Source organism: Rhinatrema bivittatum, chromosome 1 (genome assembly GCF_901001135.1).
Source record: "Rhinatrema bivittatum chromosome 1, aRhiBiv1.1, whole genome shotgun sequence".
In the NCBI taxonomy this organism is placed as follows: Eukaryota; Metazoa; Chordata; class Amphibia; order Gymnophiona; family Rhinatrematidae; genus Rhinatrema; species Rhinatrema bivittatum.
This window is the reverse complement of record NC_042615.1, coordinates 654,276,368-654,297,313: the sequence shown is the minus strand read 5'-3', so window position 1 is coordinate 654,297,313 and position 20,946 is coordinate 654,276,368. Positions and strand designations below refer to the sequence as shown.

General features: G+C 44.1%; 1 protein-coding gene across 4 annotated transcripts in view; it reads right to left on the bottom strand.

Annotated features, from left to right (window-relative positions):
* Positions 1–20,946, bottom strand: part of KIAA0825 (KIAA0825 ortholog) — a 1,025,579-nt gene that overhangs the window by 691,204 nt on the left and 313,429 nt on the right. The gene's annotated exons all lie outside the window — the stretch shown is intronic.

Genomic DNA, 20,946 nt, shown 5'->3' with positions numbered 1-20,946 from the left:
CAATTTTCCAGACTCACAAGGTCTTCCTGCAATTTATCACAATCTGCCTGTGATTTAACTACTCTGAACAATTTTGAATCATCTGCAAATCTGATTATCTCACTCGTCGTATTTCTTTCCAGATCATTTATAAATATATTGTGATAAGTTATCTGTTACATGTAAGGGCACCGCCCAAAAGTTTTTGTTTATTGTGAACCGATGCGATGTGCGAACGGATATCGGTATAAAAGAGATGTTAAATAAATAAATAAATAAATAAATAAATATTGAAAAGTAAGGGTCCCAATACAGATCCCTGAGGCACTCCACTGCCCACTCCCTTCCACTGAGAAAATTGTCCATTTAATCCTACTCTCTGTTTCCTGTCTTTTAACCAGTTTGTAATCCACGAAAGGACATCACCGCCTTTCCCGTGACTTTTTACTTTTCCTAGAAGCCTCTCATGAGGAACTTTGTCAAACGCCTTCTGAAAATCCAAGTACACTACATCTAACGGTTCACCTTTATCCATATGTTTATTAACTCCTTCAAAAATGTGAAGCAGATTTGTGAGGCAAGACTTGCCTTGGGTAAAGCCATGCTGACTTTGTTCCATTAAACCATGTCTTTCTATAAGTTCTGTGATTTTGATGTTTAGAACACTTTCTACTATTTTTCCTGGCACTGAAGTAAGGCTAACCGGTCTGTAGTTTCCCAGATCGCCCCTGGAGCCCTTTTTAAATATGTGGGTTACTGATTCCTTTCTGCCACCAGCAAGCTGATCCTCTCTTCTCAGTGCTCCCCTAGGAGACCACAAGGCAAGTCAGAAAGCCACAGTGGCCATAAACAAAGCAGAAGGTGACAGTGGGCCAGAGGACAAGACAGCAGGCAAAGGAGGCCAAAGGGCAAAGTAGAAGGCCACAAAGGCTTCAAGCAAGGCAGAAGACTAAAGGGGAATACAGGACAAGGCAGAAAGCCAAGGAGGCCACAGGGCAAGGCAGAAGGCCAAAGGGCCATGCATAAGACAGCAAGGCAAGATAAGCCAATGCAAAGCACCAAGGTGACTCGATGAAGAGGACTGAATTCCTGGATAGGCAGGGATAAATAGTGCTGGCCCTGCTTCATCATGGCAGCATCAAGAAAGTGGCTAGCACAGGAGAGATGATGGCTCTGTGAGGACCCCTCTGGCAAGGAGGCTATCTAGCAGCCAGGATAATGACACAATAATGCTCCTTGTGACATTGGACAAGTCATTTGATCTTCCATTGGTTCAGATACAAATTAATAGGGTTTATTTATTAAGCAGCGATATTTTTCTTGGAGGGAATTATACTACAGGATTCGCAAATTTGCGGTGCAGAATACTGCAGCTTTGGAAATCCTGTGGTAGTTTGCCTGTTAGTAAAATACTATGGTTTAGCTGACTCCTCGAAACAGCACGTGATGGTGGCCCCATATCTGGGAGACAGCATCATTTAAAGGGCCTGAGCACCACTCCACCTCCCTCCCCTGTTCTCAGTAAAACCCATGGGGATCTTGAAAGACCTCCATCCCTTCAGATGGCCCAAGCTGTGAAAAAGCAAAAAATAAATTTATCATCATCTATTCCTGGGCTGTACTCTAAGTACCAAACCATGCCTCTATATAGAATTAAATGGACTCCTCATCCCCCAGACTTCCATAGCCCCCCACAACCACCCAAACCTTCCCCCTCTATTCCTTCTCTTTGTAATAATTTAGGATACCTAGAGGTTTAGAGGAGCCCAGGGCACCAACTTGACCTCCAATTTTGGTGCCACCATGTTGAAAATCCACTGGTTGGTCACAGAGAGACTTGTTTGATAGGGGGTACTCCATGAAATCAACAAAGATCTTAAGTTAATGCAAAGAGAGTAAGGAAGTAGGGAATCCATTTTTTTCTACATGAGGGAGGGGTTTGGGGTTCTAGTAAGTGCCCAGGAATGGGTAACACATTTATTTTTCACTTTTTAACAATTTGGGCCACCTCAAGTGGTGGTGAGGGTAGGTCAGAGGGTCTCTCAAAACTCCCAAGGGTTAAACTGAGACAGGGGCAGGCCACTCTTTGTGTAGCTCAGGCCCTTTAAGGAGAATCTCAGGAGCATCAAGACATGTGTTAGAATCCCTATCCTTAAGAGATGTAGCTAAATTTCTCCTAGGACAAGCAGGATGGTAGTCTTCACACATGGGTGACATAATTGGATGGAGCCCGGAACAGAAAACGTATTTATTTATTTTTTTATTTTATTTAGATTTATATTCCAATTTTCAGAGCGCTTCAAAATGGATTACATTCAGGTACTGTAGGTATTTCCCTATCCCCAGAGGGCTTACAATCTAAGTTTGTACTTGAGGCAATGGAGGGTAAAGAGACTTGCCTAAGGTCACAAGGAGCGACAGCAGGACTCGAACCCTGGTCTCCTGGTTTACAGAACTTTGACTGTACACACTGATCATGCCCAGCATGCCCTAAACCATGCATAAACGCGGGGTCCCTCTTCAATCTCTCTTTTCCGCAGAGCTTTCGCCTCACGGTTAAGTGAGCTCTTGGCTTTTCTTCGGAAATTGCCTTGGAAAGATTGTTACAAATTATTTTCATATTTTTGCACATTTTATCAATCCTGGGTCCCTCTCGGTTCCCCTTAGACTACTCAGTCAGGTTTTTTGGAAGTTCGATAAGTTTATTTTTGCTTCCATTCCCCCATGGCAGCAGTGCCTCGGTGCCCACGGGCGTCGACCGCCCACCGTCATTATCTCTCATTTTTTCCCCTTCTTTTCATTTGTCATGGCCTCATTTGGATTCTGTTTATGCCCCCAGTATTTGAGGACCATGTCCATCATGGATCCCCACGAAGTGTGTGTCCTCTGCCTGGGGGCATCACATGACACCCAGGGTTGTCACTTGTGTGCGCAGATGACCCCTAAGGGGTGTTGCGTTCAACTCAATAAGAAAGAGAAACTTTTCGGGTCGAGGAAGTCTGAGCCATCGACATCAGCACTGGCAGAAACTGCAACGATGGACACCAAGCCATCGACATCAGTGGGGCCATCGGTACTGTCGATGCTACCAGCAGATAGGGGTGCCGGAGATGAGCCCTGTCAGTCATCTCTTCCAGGTCAAGGATGTAGGGCTCATCGTCATCGACCTCGGTACTGGGGAAAGACTGTGCTGAGCACCAAGGGAAGCTGAGGAAGCATTGGCACTGATCATTTTTGATGCACGATGCCGGGCCCGGGAAGGTGCCGGCTCATGCCGTGATGCCCCAATTGAGACCCTGCAGTGAGGAGAATCCATTCTCCATTGATGCCACAGGTCCACAACAGTCTCCGCCAGTCTTGGTGCCAGTTGCCGATCCACATCTGGGATCCAAGGAAGATCTGACCATCTCTCCTGTCTTCAAGTCAGTTTTTGGCATCGGCAACATTTGAGGAAGAGTTAGAGCAGAGTCCAGCTGATGGAGGAGCAGGCATTGCAGGGCATCAAGCCAGCAGCACAGACAGTGCCGGTGCCTGTGTGTTCCTTGTTGGAATGGCTCAATGTGCTCATCTTTGTGTTACCGACCTAGTTGGCATCAGCTCCCTGGAGGCCATCGATGCCCGGTGGGGCACCGATGCTTTTCCTGACTGATAAGGTGCTCCTTGCCGGTTCCTCAAAGGAGGAAGCTCCATCAAGGCTGTCAGGGACACTGAGGCCTCAATCCTCTGTCCAGCTTTGCCAGGGCCTGCACCAATGCCATCGGTGCCCATGCACCTGGATGAAGGCTAAGCACCTAGGGCCCCAATTCCTTTGGATTACAGTGAGGATGAGGCCCTGTATGACCCCTGGGGGGATGTCACTGCAGAATCTTCTTCCAAGGACTTAGAAGGTCTCCCTTCAGAGCAGTCTCCTCCAGAACAATGAAGGAGGTCTTCACCAGAGGACCTGACCTTCGCAGGTTTGTGTGGGCGATGGCAGAGGCCATCCCTTTTTAGTTGATGATGGACGAAGATGCCAGGCACAAGATGCTGGAAATCCTCTAGTTCGTGGAGGCTCCTAAAGAGATTGGGGCAGTCCCAGTACATGAGATCTTTAAGGAGTTGCTGTGAGGATCTGGGAGCACTCCCTCATGGTACCTCCTGTAAAACAGGAAGGCAGATGGGTTTTACCCTGTCCAACAGGCTACCAGATTTGAGAAGCGCCAGCTGTCACACCTATCGGTAGTGGTCGACTCCGCTCTTGGACCCATGTCTCGGCAACCCTGGGAAAGGATCACAGAGTAATGGACGCTCTTGGGACGCTCATTGCCTGCATCGCCTATCAGCTCTTCATGAGCCAATACTCACGCAACTTCGGGAAGCAGATGCAACAGCAGCAAGACACCTTCTTATAACTGGTGCATCAGGGCCTGGAGTGTGAAAAATAGGAGGTTCACTCAACCTACGATGTTATCGAGATGGCATCGAGAGTCTCTGCAGCGGGAATCGGCACCCGCAGAATGGCATGGCTGCAAGCCTTGGATCTCCGACCGGAGGTACAGGAAAAACTCGCTGGCTTGGTGTGTACAGGAGAGAATCTCTTCAGAGATAAGATGAGGGACGCAGTGGCCCAGTTATGGGATCACCATGAGACCCTCCAGCAACTCTCCACCAGCACTTCAGACCCATACTCCTCAGCCAAGAGGTCTGTGAGACAGGGTCAGAGGAAGTTTTTCCTTTATCAGAGGAAATACTATCCTCTGGCCCCTCGCTCCCATTCACAGAAGGTGAGCTCCTGTGACCATCTCAGGCAGCGTAGAGCTCCCAAGCCCCAGTCGGTGCCCCAAACAAATCCCGGGATGGGGTTTTGACTGGACCGTAGGGAGCATGAGCCAGCTATCTGTACCCGAGACTTTGGATCCCCTGGTCGGAGGCAGGTTATGGTTCTTTATGGATAGGTAAATCAGAAGTGCCTACCAAGACACCTTGTACGCTCCACAAGCCAAAACATCACTTAGAAAATGCACCATTTCTACAGCTGGTCCACACCAATGGAATGCATTACCCCCCGACCTCAGACGAGAATCCTGCCCTTATGTCTTCAAAAAGAGACTGAAAACATGGCTTTTTATAGCCAAGCCTTTCAAGATACCTAATCGCCCCTTGCCATCAACCTTACTCGCACTAGCGAATCCAACTGCTAGTCACTTATCCCCCCTCACCTGCCTCCTAACTCGCCCAAACGTTACCTCCGGCTAGACACCGCTATCCCCTTCCCAGTTCTTCTCTTTCCCCCACCTACCATCTCCCTGTATGTCACGTTTATGAAAAGTGACATAAACGTAGCCTAAAACTCTAGAAACTCATTTTAATATAATCTAAAACTCATGAAACTCATCTTAGCAGTAAATACAGTAATTAAAATAAATCAATATAAGTAATATAAATAAATCAGGGGAGATGGTAGGTGGGGGAAAGAGAGCTGATTTATTTATATTACTTATATTGATTTATTTTAATTACTGTATTTACTGCTAAGATGAGTTTCATGAGTTTTAGATTATATTAAAATGAGTTTCTAGAGTTTTAGGCTACGTTTATGTCACTTTTCACTTTGAAGTGTTTACTGTTAACTGGCAACATTGTTCCATGTACTGCCCTAGAGCGAAATTGAAGTTTCATTGTGAACCGATATGATTTGTACTTTTACAGGAATGTCGGTATAGAAAAAATAAAAATAAATAAATAATAAAATAATAAAATAAATAGGTGGCCCAGTATAACCTCGGACCAGTGGGTTCTATCTATCGTCCGTCAAGGGTACCAACTGAACCTACTAGGTGTCCCGCCAAATTGTCCTTCGTGCCCGTTTTGAGGGCCAATAGTGCATCAGGAGGTACTGTTAAGGTAGCTCTCTGCCTTAACTGCCAGAGCTGTTGAACCTATCCCACCAAGGCAAAGAGGGAAGGGATTCTTCTCCCGGTACTTCCTGATTCCAAAGAGAACAGGGGTCTCCATCCCATACTATGCCTGAGGTCCTTGAACAAGTTTCTCAAAAAAGAAAAGTTCAGAAAGGTTTCCCTTGGTACCATGATTCCCCTCCTTCAAAAAGGGGACTGGCTATGCTCCCTCGATTTAAAGAACGCCTACACTCACATCGAGATCTTCCCAAGTTACAGGAAGTGTCTCAGATTTGTGGTAGGAAAACAGCACTTCCAGTACAGAGTATTGCCATTCGGGCTAGCATCGGCCCCATGTGTCTTCACAAAATGCCTGGCCGTGGTGGGGGTGCACCTCCGCAGGCTGGGAGTGCATGTTTTCTTTTACTTGGATGATTGCCTGGTCAAGAGTGCCTCTCAGGCAGGGGCCACGGGTTTGACCATCCGGGTGTTTGGAGTCACTAGGTTTCGTTATCAACTACCAAAAGTCCCATCTCAGCCCATCACTTTGATTGGACTTCATAGGAGCCCTGCTAGACACGGCTCAGGCAAAGCCTTCCTGCCTCAATCCAGGGCTGTCACTTTGGCGTCCATAGCAGCGGTGATTCAACAGAGCCAGCAGGTTTCAGCCTGGCACATGCTGAAGCTGTTGGACTATATAACCGCAATCTTCCATGTTACTCCTTTGGCATGCTTACATATGCGCAGAGCCGAATGGACCCTGAGGTTACAGGCCACCAGGCCACGCAGAGCTTCTAGGCTCGCATCCGAGTCACTCCGACTCTCCAGGACTCTTTGTCCTGGTGGTGGGTTCTCTTGAATTTGAAATGGAGAATATCTTTCCAAAATCCTCCTTCCCAAATTGTCCTAACTATGGATGCATCCACCTTGGGGTGGGGAGCTCATGTAGAATGGACTCTGCTCCCAGGGCCTATGGTCCGCCCAGGAATCCCTTTGTCGAATCAACTTCGTGGAGCTCCAGGAGATCAGTATGTGCTGTGGGCTTTCAGAGATCAGCTGTCCAATAAAATTGTCCTGATCCAAACAGATAGACAAGTTGCGATGTGGTCATACCTCCTGTGTCAGGAAGCGGTCCAGATCTGGCCCTAGGGCCTTTCCCAATGGAAGGTACTCAGGACCATGTATCTGGCTGGAATGGAGAATGTGATAGTGGATAGACTGAGTCGTGCCTTCAGACCCCAGAAGTGGTCTCTGGACCAGGGGGAGGTGAACCGGATCTTCTGCCTCTGGGGAAACCCAGATGTGGACTTGTTCATGTCCCCCTGCAACAGGAAGGTGACTCAGTTCTGCTCCCCATACAGGTCAGACAGCGAACCAGCCTCGGACGTCTTTGCCCACCATAGGGGTAAGCGTCTTCGGTACGTGTATCTTTCGATTCCTCTGGTGATGAAGACTCTATTGAAGCTTTGAGAGGATTGAGGAACTATTATCCTCATTGGCCAGGACAAATCTGGTTTCCAGTCCTTTGGGAGCTGTTCATCCAGAGACTGATCAGTCTGGGGAATTCCATAGAACTCATCACACAAGATTAGGGCAGGCTGCGGCATCCCAACTTCCAGACCCTGTCGCTTACAGCTTAGATGTTGAGGGGTTAATTCTGCAGCTTCTCGATCTCTCTGAGGATGTGTCTCTGGTCCTGGAGACTTCCAGAAAGACTTACACTAGAAACTCCTATGGACTGAAGTGGAGGAGGTTTTCTGTGTGGTGTGAGCAGAAGGCCCTAGATCCATTCTCCTGCCCCAAACAAAAACTGCTTGTCTACCTTCTACACCTATTGGAGGCTGGCTTGAAGACCAACTCCATTAGAGTTCATCTCAGTGTAATTGGCACATACCAATTGTTGTATGCTTCATGCAGGGCCTGCTTCAATTGAAGCCTCCCCTAAGGCCTCCCGCTGTGTCTTGGGACCTTAACAAGGTGCTAGTTCAGCTGATGAAAGCTCCCTTTGAGCCACTGCGCTCCTGTGACCTGAAGTACTTGTCCTGGAAAGTCATATTTTTGGTGGCGGTCACTTCAGCATGCAGGGTTAGTAATCTCCAGGCCTTAGTGACTTATCTACCTTATACCAAGTTTTATCATGTCAGGATGGTCTTGCATATGCACCCTAAGTTCCTGCCTAAGGTGTTGACGGATTTCCATCTTAACCAGTCAATCGTCCTGCCAACATGTTTTCCCAGACCCCATTTGCACCAAGGTGAACAAGCACTGAACCGTTTGGATTACAAGAGATCCTTAGTCTTCTGTCTGGAGCGGACAGAAGCCCATAGACAGTCCACCTGACTTTGTCATTTCTTTTGACAGGAATAGGTTGGGAATTGCCATTGCCAAACAGATACTACCCAACTGGCTGGCAGACTGCATTTCCTTCTGTTATGCCCATGCGGGACTGCATCTTGGGGGGGGGGGGGTGTCTTGTCAAGGCTCATTCTGTCAGAGCCATGGCAACGTCTGTGGCCCACTTGTGAGCAGTTCCCATGGAGGAAATCTGGAAGACTACAATATGGATTTCTCTCCACACATTTGCATCTCACTATTGTCTGGATAGGGATAGCTGACATGACAGTAGGTTCGGCCTGTCTGTCCTTCAGAATCTTTTTGAGGTGTAGAACCCAATACTCCCTGCCTAGGGCCCATTATTTGGGTTCAGGCTGTCTTCCCCTTTTTAACCAACATCACTGTGGTTGTTGTGCCCATTGGCACCTGTTTGGTGCTTGTTGGTCCCATTTTGTGTTGGGGAGCAGACTGTAGCTAGGGATTCACCCATGCGTGAGAGGACTACCATCCTGCTTGTCCTAAGAGAAAGCAGAGTTGCTTACCTGTAACAGGTGTTCTCCTAGGACAGCAGGATATTAGTACTCATGAAACCCACCCACCACATCGCAGATTTGGGTTTTTCCTGTTTGTTATTTTTAATCGTAATTCTATGTTACAAGACTGAACAGGGACCCTGCGTGGACGCGTGGTTTAGGGCATGCTGGGCATGCTCAGTGTCCACAGTCAAAGTTCCAGAAACTTTGACATAAGTTTTCCGTGTTGGGCTCCATCCAATGATGTCACCCATGTGTGAGGACTAACATCCTGCTGTCCTAGGAGAACTCCTTTTATAGATAAGCAACACTGCTTTCCTTAAAATGCTCCTGCTTGTGAATTCTGATGCAAACTACATAATTTTATTTGCTTGAATTCCCTAGTAATGAGCTGATTTTCACACATTTGCATGCAAATTAGCTCATTATCATCGCTGTGCTGCACCAGATTTGCGAGGAGAAAATATTACACAGAATTTGAAATGCCATGTGTTATCGCTGCACTAAGGCATTTTCCACACAGTAATGCAGATTTGCAAATCTCTCTCTTACATTGTAAGCCCTCTGGGACAGGGAAATACTAACTGTATCTAAAAGTAGATTGTACTGAGCATCGGTTTAGAAAGGTAAGTAATTAAATCTAAATCCAAACTTCAGAGAAAACAATTTTAAAATCATAATATTTTTCTTCTGGCATACAATGCTGAGAAAAGGTTTGTAAGACTCTTAGATTGGTATGTATTTTAGCTGAATTTATACTCAAAACATTATTAGATCCTAATGTAAACCATGATAAAGAAAGAAAGAAAGATAACTCCAATGAATAAATAACTGTCAAAAAGGATGTATTTTAATTTATTCATTCAACAAAAAGATTCAACAATGAATATGCTTGTTTGAAAAAGTATGTAACTAGTGGAATTTCTGAGCAGTAAAAAGTTCAGCTAAACATTTACTGTAACTTGTGATCAGTCTCTCATTTCACCCTTGGGAATTTTAGCTTGTTCATCCATACAGAACTGTTTCAACTCTGTGACATTTGGTGGTGTCCTTGCATGAACAACTTACTTCAGGCCTTGCCACAACATTTCATTAGGGTTAAAGTCAGGACTTTGTCTTGACCAATCCAAAACACAAAATCTCTTTTTTTTTCAGTCATTCTGTAGTAGATTTACTTGAATGTTAAGGTCATTGTCTTGCTGCATGACCCAGTTGCAGCTCAGCTTAAGCTCAAGGATGATGGCCTGACATTCTCATCTAAAATTTTCTAATATAAAACAGAATTCATGGTTCCATCAATCATGGCAAGCCTTCCAGGTCCTGATGCAGCAAAGCTGTCCCACACCTCAAGTCAGGATGAGATTCTTACTTTGGGAGGCAGTGTTTGGTTTATTATGACCAAAAGTTTCAATTTTGACACATCTGTGCCGAGAACATTATTCCACAAGATTTGTCAGTCATCCAGATGCTCTTTGGAGAACCTGAGATGTGCAGCAATCTGGCCCGGTGTGACAGGGTGTGCATACCATGCATTTGCATGGGGCAGCACACTTAGGGCAGTGGCTGTGCCAGACCGGCTGGCTGGTGACCTGGTGGAGTGCTGCAAGCAGCCAGGAGCAGAAGCAGTGGCAGACTAAGTGCAGGTGGCAGTGTGCACTAAAAAATTGATTCAAAGCCTGGGGGGAGGGGGAACACACGCTGTGCTGGCATAGTAAGTGTCTAAACAAGAAAAAAAAAAAGAAGAATTTCTTATATGAGCAGCAGCTGGGCCAGCAGATGATGAATCCATGGTGCGGCTTAGCAAGAGAAGGCACTGAGAGGAACAGAGACGCAGGACCTGACAGCGACAGCCGGCTTTTTTTTTTTATTATTATAATTTCAGCTCCCTCCTTCAACTCTGTGATGGTGGCTGGCCCACCTGGCCCCACTGACCTCTCACGCAGCCAATGGCTGGAACTGGCAGGGGCTGCAACAGCAGGAGAGGGTGAGAGGCACAACTCATCTGCGCAGAGGCTGGCCAAAAACAAGGCAGAAGTAGTAGCAACAAAAGTTTCCAGGTGGGGAGGGGCTAGTTAGAAGGAAGCTGCACTGTGTGACCTGTGTCAACCTGCAATGGACTGGGAGTCGCAGCAAGTAGCAAAGAGGAGGAAGATAGCACAGCAGCAGCTTTGCTTTGGGCAGAAGAGAGGGGCAGAGGAGAGTGTTAGCCTGCTTGGAGCTGGAAAAGGTAACCTGAAGCAAACAGAGAATTGAGCTGAGGGAGGGAGGGAGAGAGGAAGGGGGCAGAGAGCAAACTTGGCAGTTCATTGAACTGGGGGAAGAGGTATGGGCAGGGAGCAAACTGGGCAAGACATTGAGTGGAGGGAGAGGGCATGGGGAGGGAAACAAACTGGGTAGGGCATTGAGTGGAGGGAGGGGCATAGGGAAGGCAAGAAAGTAGTTCAATCTCGACTATCAGCATTTCTCTCAAAAACTATGGCTCTTCATCCTAAGCAGTCCGGCTATAGAAAGGGTCATAGTACTGAAACAGCTCTTACCTGTCTTTCAGGCCGATACAGTAAGGAGCGGTAGGAAGAGCTGCGTTAGTGCCGGGCGCACCCGCGGTTGCCACACGCACAGTCCGGCTCACCTACCGCTCGATACTGTATTTAAATAGCTTGCAAATGCAAGCCGCGTCCCAGAAGTGCCCGTGAAGCGTTAGGCCCACGCAACCCATTTTACTGTATAGAGCGCTATACAGTATCCTGGGTGCGCTGGCCTAACGCTTCACGGACACGCTGGTATCTGTCATTTCAAATGACATTTGAAACGACAGGTACCAGAAAGTGGACGGTTCTCCTACGCTCGGGATTGCCAGTCCTCTCTCCCCTCCTCCTGAAGCAAGGCGCAGGGAGGGGGGGAAAGAGGACTGGTGAAACGACATAAAGTATAAAGCAACGAAGCGACTTACTTTTCTTGCAGCCCTCCTCCGGAGACGGACATCGGCGGAGACGGACCGCGGCTCCCCTGCCTCCCGGGGGGCAGCCGGCGGCGAAAGCGGCCCCTGTGCGTGCAATTTGGCCGGTCAAGACGTGACGTCACATGCCGTGACACCAAACGTCGTGACGTCACGCCTTGAGCGGCCCAATTGCACGCACAGGGGCCGCTTTCGCCCGTGCAGGCATCCATCTTCGACAGCAGCTGCCTTTGGGAGGCGGGGGAGCCACGGTCCGTCTCCGCCGACGTCCTTCTCCGGAGGAGGGCTGCAAGAAAAGTAAGTCGCTTCGTTGCTACTTTTTTTTTTTTTCGCTTAAACTTTTAAGTGAAACTTAGATTTTGCTTTCTTCACTATCATTTTCTATGTTGAGAGAAATATGCTTCTTACTTTAGAGAAGTCTTTGCTACCCATTGTAAGAGAAATAGTAGGTGTTGTTGAGACAGACGGGAATTTGATACTGCAATATGCTTTGGACCATTAATTTATCAAACATGGAAACTGAAAAAAAGCAAACATGAAAATCTGCTAATCGTAGCAGCTCGTTTTGGAATAGTCGCTTTTTTGATTTTTCTCGCTTTCGTTGCTTCGGGAGGAGGGGAGAGAGGACTGGGGCTGCCCCGGAGACCAGCACCCATGGACGCGGCCAGGGCAGGTGAGCGAGGGCTGGGGGAAAGTTTGCCGCATACCCTTACCCCTGCCTCTAACGCACGGGTAAGGGTAGGCAGTAAGTTAGCAGGTTAAACGCGCGGCAAAATGGCAGGGTAAAAAAGCGATAGATGGGGCGCGCGTTACTGTATGGGAGGGAATAGCTAATTCGATCGTTTACATCTAATATACATGTCACGGGCGGAAGGGGTTACCCGGTGATTTAAAGAGGCGGTAAGAATGGGTTAAAGGGGATAGTGTATCGCGGGTTGGACTAACGCAGCCGAAAAGTGAGTAGAAAGCGGGTTAGGAGCAGGGTAACCACGGCCGCACTTTACTGTATTGACCAGTTTGGAAAGAGGTGACACAGCTCTTCTTGTTTGTCTTGACCTCTGTGCGCCTTTGATATAGATCATCAGCTCCTGCTAAATTAACTGTGATTGTGGGGTCAGGAAAAATTCATTGTAATGGTTCAAATCTTTTTTAGAACAACATGCTTAGAGCCGGATTTTAAAAGCCCTACACGTGTAGGGGGGGTTACGCGGGCCGGGCCTATTTTCAAAAGGCCCGGCGATGAGTGTAAAGCCCCGGGATGCGTGTAAGTCCTGGGGCTTTACTAAAGGGGCGGGAAGGGGGCAGGGGTGGGGTCAGAGGGTCCAGGCAGAGCGGCAAATGGCCGCGCGCCAGCAGTCGGCCGGCGCGCACAACTTACTTCAGCCCCAGGTTTGAATTCAGTTTTGAAAACAAAAAAAAGAATACAAAAAAGGTAGTAAGGAAAGGGCGAGGGAGGTAGGGGAAGAGAAGGGAAGGTGGAGTGGAGGGTTGGGAACGGGGGAAGGCAGCACGGCTCGGAACGAGCTCAGCGCGCGCAAGGTGCACAATTGTACACCCTCTTGCGCTCTGACCCTGGATTTTATAACATGTGCGGGCCTACGCGCGCATGTTATAAAATCAGGCGTACATGTGTGCTCGCCGGGTAGCGCGCGCACCTTTTAAAATCTACCCCTTATAGTGTAAACTGGAATTCTAAGCATTCAGCTTCAATCCCACTTCTTAGTGGTGTCCCTCAAGGCTCTATTCTTTCTCCCATACTTTTCAATTTATATCTCTCTCCTCTTGCTACTCTAATTCAGAGTTTGGGTTTCTCAGGGAACTTTTATGCTGATAATAATCAGATTCTTGCTAGTGTTAAATTCTCATCTACTGACACAGTCTGTCAGAATTCAATAACTATCTTTCTAAATTCTCAGGCTGGTTACACTCCTCCAAGTTGAAGGTCAATCCTTCAAAATCTTAACCAATTTGATTCACTCGCACATCTCTTTCTTTTGCTCTTCCAATTCCAAAGCTGGCAGGTTGCGTTATTCTAATTAAAAATACAATTACTACACTAGCCTTCACTTTTATTTTATTTATTTATTTTTGGTTTTTATATACCGGGAGTTCCTGTATACAATACATATCACTCCGGTTCACAGGTAACAGAGATAACTATTTTTTTTGACAACTAACTCAATTTTTCTCATCATGTTTCCAAGGTGCTTAAGTCTGTTTATTTTTTTCTCAGATTTATATGTCATCTCCAGCCATTTTGGGATAGTTCTGATCTAAAAATTCTAACTTATGCCTTTGTTAACTCTAGGCTTGATTACTGTAATGCATTGTTACATGGTCTATCTACAACTCAGCTTAAATGACTTCAATTGGCACAAAACACAGCTGCTAAATTCATTTTTCACAGATCTAAATATAATCGTCACCCCTCGGCTGTTTAATTTACATTGGCTTCCAGCATTTTTTCGTGTCTTATTTAAAATTAGATGCCTTATTTTTAAGCTTTGAGGTGAGGTAGTCCTTCTTATCTTGCTTCTGCAATTTCTCCCTGTCTTCCTTATCATCAATTTCAGTCTTCACAAGAACATTTTGTGCTACCTTCTAGTCGGAATATTCGTTTGGAAGCTCACCTGTATTTTGTTTTTCTTACCTATCTCCTCACCTTTGGAACTCTTTACCTCTTAATATTCATCTTGAGAAAGATTTTTTTAAATTTAGGAAAGCACTAAAATCTTATTTGTTTGTACAGGCTTTTTCACAGTGGATTGTTAACTAAATCAGCCAGAATATGTGTATTTGACATCTGCTTTGATTTTTATCTGTATTTCGTTATTTTTTTATTTCTTTTTTTTTAGATTTGATTTGTAGTTTTTATTACTAATGTTACATAAGAACATAAGAAAATGCCATACTGGGTCATACCAAGGGTCCATCAAGCCCAGCATCCTGTTTCCAACAGTGGCCAATCCAGTCCATAAGAACCTGGCAAGTACCCAAAAACTAAGTCTATTTCATGTTACCATTGCTAATGGCAGTGGCTATTCTCTAAGTGAACTTAATAGCAGGTAATGGACTTCTCCTCCAAGAACTTATCCAATCCTTTTTTAAACACAGCTATACTAACTGCACTAACCACATCCTCTGGCAACAAATTCCAGAGTTTAATTGTGCGTTGAGTGAAAAAGAACTTTCTCCAATTGGTTTTAAATGTGCCACATACTAACTTCATGGAGTGCCCCCTAGTCTTTCTATTATCCGAAAGAGTAAAAAACCGATTCACATCTACACGTTCTAGAACTCTCATGATTTTAAACACCTCTAGCATATCCCCCCTCAGCCGTCTCTTCTCCAAGCTGAAAAGTCCTAACCTCTTTAGTCTTTCCTCATAGGGGAGCTGTTCCATTCCCTTTATCATTTTGGTAGCCCTTCTCTGTACCTTCTCCATCGCAATTATATCTTTTTTGAGATGCGGCAACCAGAATTGTACACACTATTCAAGGTGCGATCTCACCATGGAGCGATACAGAGACATTATGACATTTTCCATTTTATTCACCATTCCCTTTCTAATAATTCCCAACATTCTGTTTGCTTTTTTGACTGCCGCAGCACACTAAACCAACGATTTCAATGTGTTATCCACTATGACTCCTAGATCTCTTTCTTGGGTAGTAGCACCTAATATAGAACCTAACATAGTGTAACTATAGCATGGGTTATTTTTCCCTACATGCATCACCTTGCACTTGTCCACATTAAATTTCATCTGCCATTTTGATGCCCAATTTTCCAGCCTCACAAGGGAACAAATTGGGCAGAGCATTGAGTAGAGCTATGGAGGGAGGGGGAACATGGCAAGGAACAAACTGGGCAAGGCAGGGCATTAAGCGGAGGGAGGGGGTACAGAGCAGAAACAAACTGGGCAGGGAATGGATAAGAGGGAGGGGGCATAGAGCAGGGAAAAACTGGGCATTTAATTGAGAGAGGGGTTGAGCCTGGGAATGGGGGAAGTAAGCTGGGAATAGAGTTGAATAAGGAAGAGTGAGCTGGGTAAGGATTTGAGCCTGGGAGAAGAAATGATTTTTTTTTCAGAGCCCGATGTAATCTTTGCAGTGATGCCCTTTCAGAAGTAGAGTTGTTGATATGTGAATAGTGCAAATTTGTAATGCTACGGTAAGGCAGGTTTAAGGCTTGCTGCATATGTCCTGCTGCATATTTCCTTCTTTTTGCAGGATTTTGTGCCTGTAGTGGAGGGAGTTTGTGTTGAGAGAGAGAGGGAGAGAGAGAGACTAGCCATAATGCCCTCATGCCAGGTAGGTATTTATACCCCTATATGAGGCCCACCTAGTTACTAGAGGTATTGGTTAAGGGATTAGGGGCCACTTTGACATGCAGAGTGTGACGTACGAGCAGAACAGTGCACTCTTGTGAAGATTTGATGACCATCAGAGTGAGGAAACTCACCCAAAGATGAGATTTGTGCAATGTTCTCTCAACCTAGCTTGATGTTACCCAGGTAGAGAGTCCATATGCAGATATCATAAAGGAACTGGTGGAGGAGGTAAAATTGTTGTTTCTGGTAGGCTAGGCACATTTTATAACTTTTTGGTGAGTACACCAGGAGATTATTGGTGTTTCTGGTAATAACAGATATTATACAACCATTTTTTATTATAGAAATGATTAGGTAAGGGGTTCTTTTGGGAGGTTTGGAACGCATTATGGGTATTTCCATTATTTCCTATGGAAAAAATAGTCTTGACTTGCAACCAACTTGAGTTACAACCAGCCCTCTGGAACCAATTAAGTTCGTAAGTCATGGGTCCACTGTATTTTTTTTTGTATGGTGAAGTGTATAAGGAAAGATTCTGCACTGACCTCCCCCCCCTATATTTCTTTTGTATGTTTGGTTATTGGAAAAATGCTTAAACCTAAGTGTTAGAAAACAGAACCAGGCAGGGGCAGCACAATCAAAGTTTGCACAGGGCAGCAAAAAGCCTAGTACTAACTCTGGCAGCAATGATCTTTTTAGAAAGCGTAGTTTCTTCCCAGTTATTCTCCTATCATCATCAATCCAATTAAGTTTTTTCCTAATGGTTAATGTATGAACCATCACATCAGCCTCAGAGAGAGAAAACTATAGATCTTTAGATGTTAGTCTAGGGTTCTTTGTGACTTTGTGAATGATTTTCCAGTTTGCTTCTGTGGTGATCTTAGCAGGATGACCTACTCATGGGTAGTCACTGTAGAATTCTTTTTTTTTTTCCATTTGTAGACTGTCTGTCTGACAGTGGAGCCCCAAATGTTTAGAAATAATCTTGAAACCCAGTCCAGCAGATCAACATCAACTACTCCTTTCCATAGGTCCTCAAATTTCTTTTGATTGTGGCATGATGAGTTCCCACTAACGTTTATGGTAAAGACCAAACTCAAAATGTTTTGGATCATTATAAGGGACAGGAAGCCCAAACTCAGTTGTGCCTATTTACTCTGAACTGTGATTTACTTGTTACCCATTTATTTAAGCATCCAATTCTAATTACCAATTAATTGTACTATGGAAACTAGGGGTTCACTTACTATTTCATACACTCTAATTTGTCTTATTGTTCCTACTTTGTACATTACTGTGTCTCAAGAAATAGAGAATGGTTTAATATATACTCTTTTTATTGCATAACAATAGACTGGTTTCAATTAAACAAGAGTATTATGATAATAACTTATAATTTCCATTATTATACATGGAGTTCACAAATGTTTTCTCAGCATTGCTATACTTCAATGCTACACACTTGAAGATAACATTTTGACCTAGTGAATTTTTTTAGTCAATATTTAAGTGCCTTTTTTGAACTAAATATAGGGAGGATAATTTTATAACAGCCCTAATTTTCAAAGCAGACTTATGCATGTAAGTTCGCTTTCAAAACTTAGTGAGACTGTGCATACCTTAGCGTGCCACAGGTGGTGCATTCACACTTGCTAGAGAGCAACTGTAAATGTCCATGAAAACATATACACATGTACTTCGAAAACGATTTCTCACCCTAACTCTGCCCCCAACAAAGCCTTTTCGCTGCACACATAAAAATATGCATGAAATCACTTCCACACATACTTTTACACATACAACTCCTTGAGTAATTTACAAAAAAACCATTTATCCATGTAATGCTATTGAAAATTACCCCTAAATTGAATTTCCACAATAGAAATATACATAATGCAAGCAATGCCTATACAAAATTGTTGCTTTCAGCAAAGCCATAAAGAGACAGCAAAATCAAAATGAGAAATTAATTCATTTATACCTAAGAACATAAGAAATTGCCATGCTGGGTCAGACCAAGGGTCCATCAAGCCCAGCATCCTGTTTCCAACAGAGGCCAAACCAAGCAACAAGAACCTGGCAATTACCCAAACACTAAAAAGATCCCATGCTACTGATGCAATTAATTCACCAACCTTAAACATATAAGGGAATACTTATTCGGTGGTAATCTTGTATGGAGGTTAGTAAGTTACTAAGTAAAGAAGGCGTCGCACGCTAGATACAAGAAGCTTGAAAAAGCAAAGTGAATGCTGTGAACCCATACAGGACACAGTAAATTCTCCCATAGTCCCTGAAGCAGGCACACTGTGCCGAAACATGGCCCGTGTCGGACGTGCAGCTCCGTACCCGTGAAACATCAATTAAAGCCACAAGCGACGACCTAGATAAGTATAAAATAGACACTGAAAAGGGTCGGAAAAGCAGCAGGGGAGAAGGGATTTTAAGAAGAAAAATTGGAAAAAACCTAAAAAATTGAATATTTTTTTTGAATTTAATAAAAAAGCAATAGACGGAGGTTAAGGAAAGGCCAACTGTAAATCGGTTGTCCTCAATACTAACCTCCGTACAAGATTACCACCGAATAAGTATTCCCTTATATGTTTAAGGTTGGTGAATTGTTTAAAAGGGAAGAGGTTGGTTAGTGACTGATGCAATTAATAGCAGTGGCTATTCCCTAAGTAAATCTGATTAATTGCCGTTAATGGACTTCTCCTCCAAGAACTTATCCAAACCTTTTTTTAACCCAGCTACACTAACTGCATGAACCACATCCTCTGGCAACAAATTCCAGAGCTTTACTGTGTGTTGAATGAAAAATAATTTTCTCTGATTAGTCTTAAATGTGCTACTTGCTAACTTCATGGAATGCCCTCTAGTAGTCCTATTATTCGAAAGTGTAAATAACCGATTCACATCTACTCGTTCAAGACTTCTCATGATCTTAAAAACTTCTATCATATCCCCCCTCAGCCGTCTCTTCTCCAAGCTGAACAGCCCTAACCTCTTCAGCCTTTCCTCATAGGGGAGCTGTTCCATCCCCTTTATCATTTTGGTTGCCCTTCTCTGTACCTTCTCCACTGTAACTATATCTTTTTTGAGATGCGGCGACCAGAATTATACACAGTATTCAAGGTGCGGTCTCACCATGGAGCGATATAGAGGCATGATGACATTTTCCATTTTATTAACCATTCCCTTCCTAATAATTCCTAACATTCTGTTTGTTTTTTTTGATTGCTGCAGCACACTGAGCCGACGATTTTAAAGAATTATCCACTATGATGCCTAGATCTTTTTCCTGAGTGGTAGCTCCTAATATGGAGCCTAACATCGTGCAACTACAGCAAGGATTATTTTTCCCTATATGCAACACCTTGAACTTGTCTACATTAAATTTCATCTGCCGTTTGGATGCCCAATCTTCCAGTCTTGTAAGGTCCTCCTGTAATGTATCACAATCCGCTTGTGATTTAACTACTCTGAATAATTTTATATCATCTGCAAATTTGATAACCTCACTTGTCGTATTCCTTTTCAGATCATTTATATATATATTGAAAAGCACCGGTCCAAGTACAGATCCCTGAGGCACTCCACTGTTTACTCTTTTCCACTGAGAAAATTGACCATTTAATCCTAATCTCTGTTTCCTCTCTTTTAACTAGTTTGTAATCCATGAAAGGATATCGCCTCTTAACCTATAACTCTTTAGTTTTCTTAGAAGCCTCTCATGAGGGACTTTGTCAAACGCCTTTGGAAAATCCAAATACACTACATCTACCGGTTCACCTTTATCCACATGCTTATTAACCCCTTCAAAAAAAATGAAGCAGATTTGTTAGGCAAGACTTCCTTTGGGTAAATCCATGTTGACTGGGTTCCATTAAACCATGTCTTTCTATATTCTCTACGATTTTGATCTTGAGAATAGTTTCCACTATTTTTCCCGGTACTGAAGTCAGGCTCACTGGTCTATAGTTACCTGGATCGCCCCTGGAGCCTTTTTTAAATATTGGGGTTACTTTGGCCACTCTCCAGTTTTCAGGTACAATAGATGATTTTAATGATAGGTTACAAATTTTAACTATTAAATCAGAAATTTCATTTTTTAAATTCCTTCAGTACCCTAGGATGCATACCATCCGGTCCAGGTGATTTATTACTCTTTAGTTTGTCAATCTGACCTACTATATCTTCCAGGTTCACAGTGATTTTGTTCAGTTCGTTTGACTCATCACCCCTGAAAACCATCTCCAGAACTGGCATCTCCCCAACATCCTCATTAGCAAACATGGAAGCAAAGAATTCATTTAGTCTTACTGCAATGGCCTTATCTTCCCTAAGAGCCCTTTTAACCCCTCGGTCATCTAATGGTCCAACCCTCACAGGTTTCTTGCTTCGGATATATTTTAAAAAGTTTTTATTATGTGTTTTTGCCTCTATGGCCAACTTCATTTCAAATTCTCTCTTTGCCTGTCTTATCAATGTTTTACACTTAACTTGACAATGCTTATGTTTTATCCTATTTTCTTCAGATGGATCCTTCTTCCAATTTTTGAAGGATTTTTTTTGGCTAAAATAGCCTCTTTCACCTCAACTTTTAACCATGACGGTAATCGTTTTGCCTTCCTTCCACCTTTCTTAATGTGTGGAATACATATGGATTGCACCTCTAGGATTGTATTTTTAAACAATGTCCTTGCCTGTTGAACACTTTTAACCTTTGCAGCTGCACATTTCCATTTTTTTCTAACTATTTTCCTCATTTTATCAAAGTTTCCCTTTTGAAAGTTTAGTGTTAGAGCTGCAGATTTACTTATTAGTTATTAGTTTATATTTGATCATGTTATGATCACTGTTGCCAAGTGGCCCCACCACTGTTATCTCTCTCACCAAATCCTGCATTCCACTAAGAATTAAATCTAAAATAGC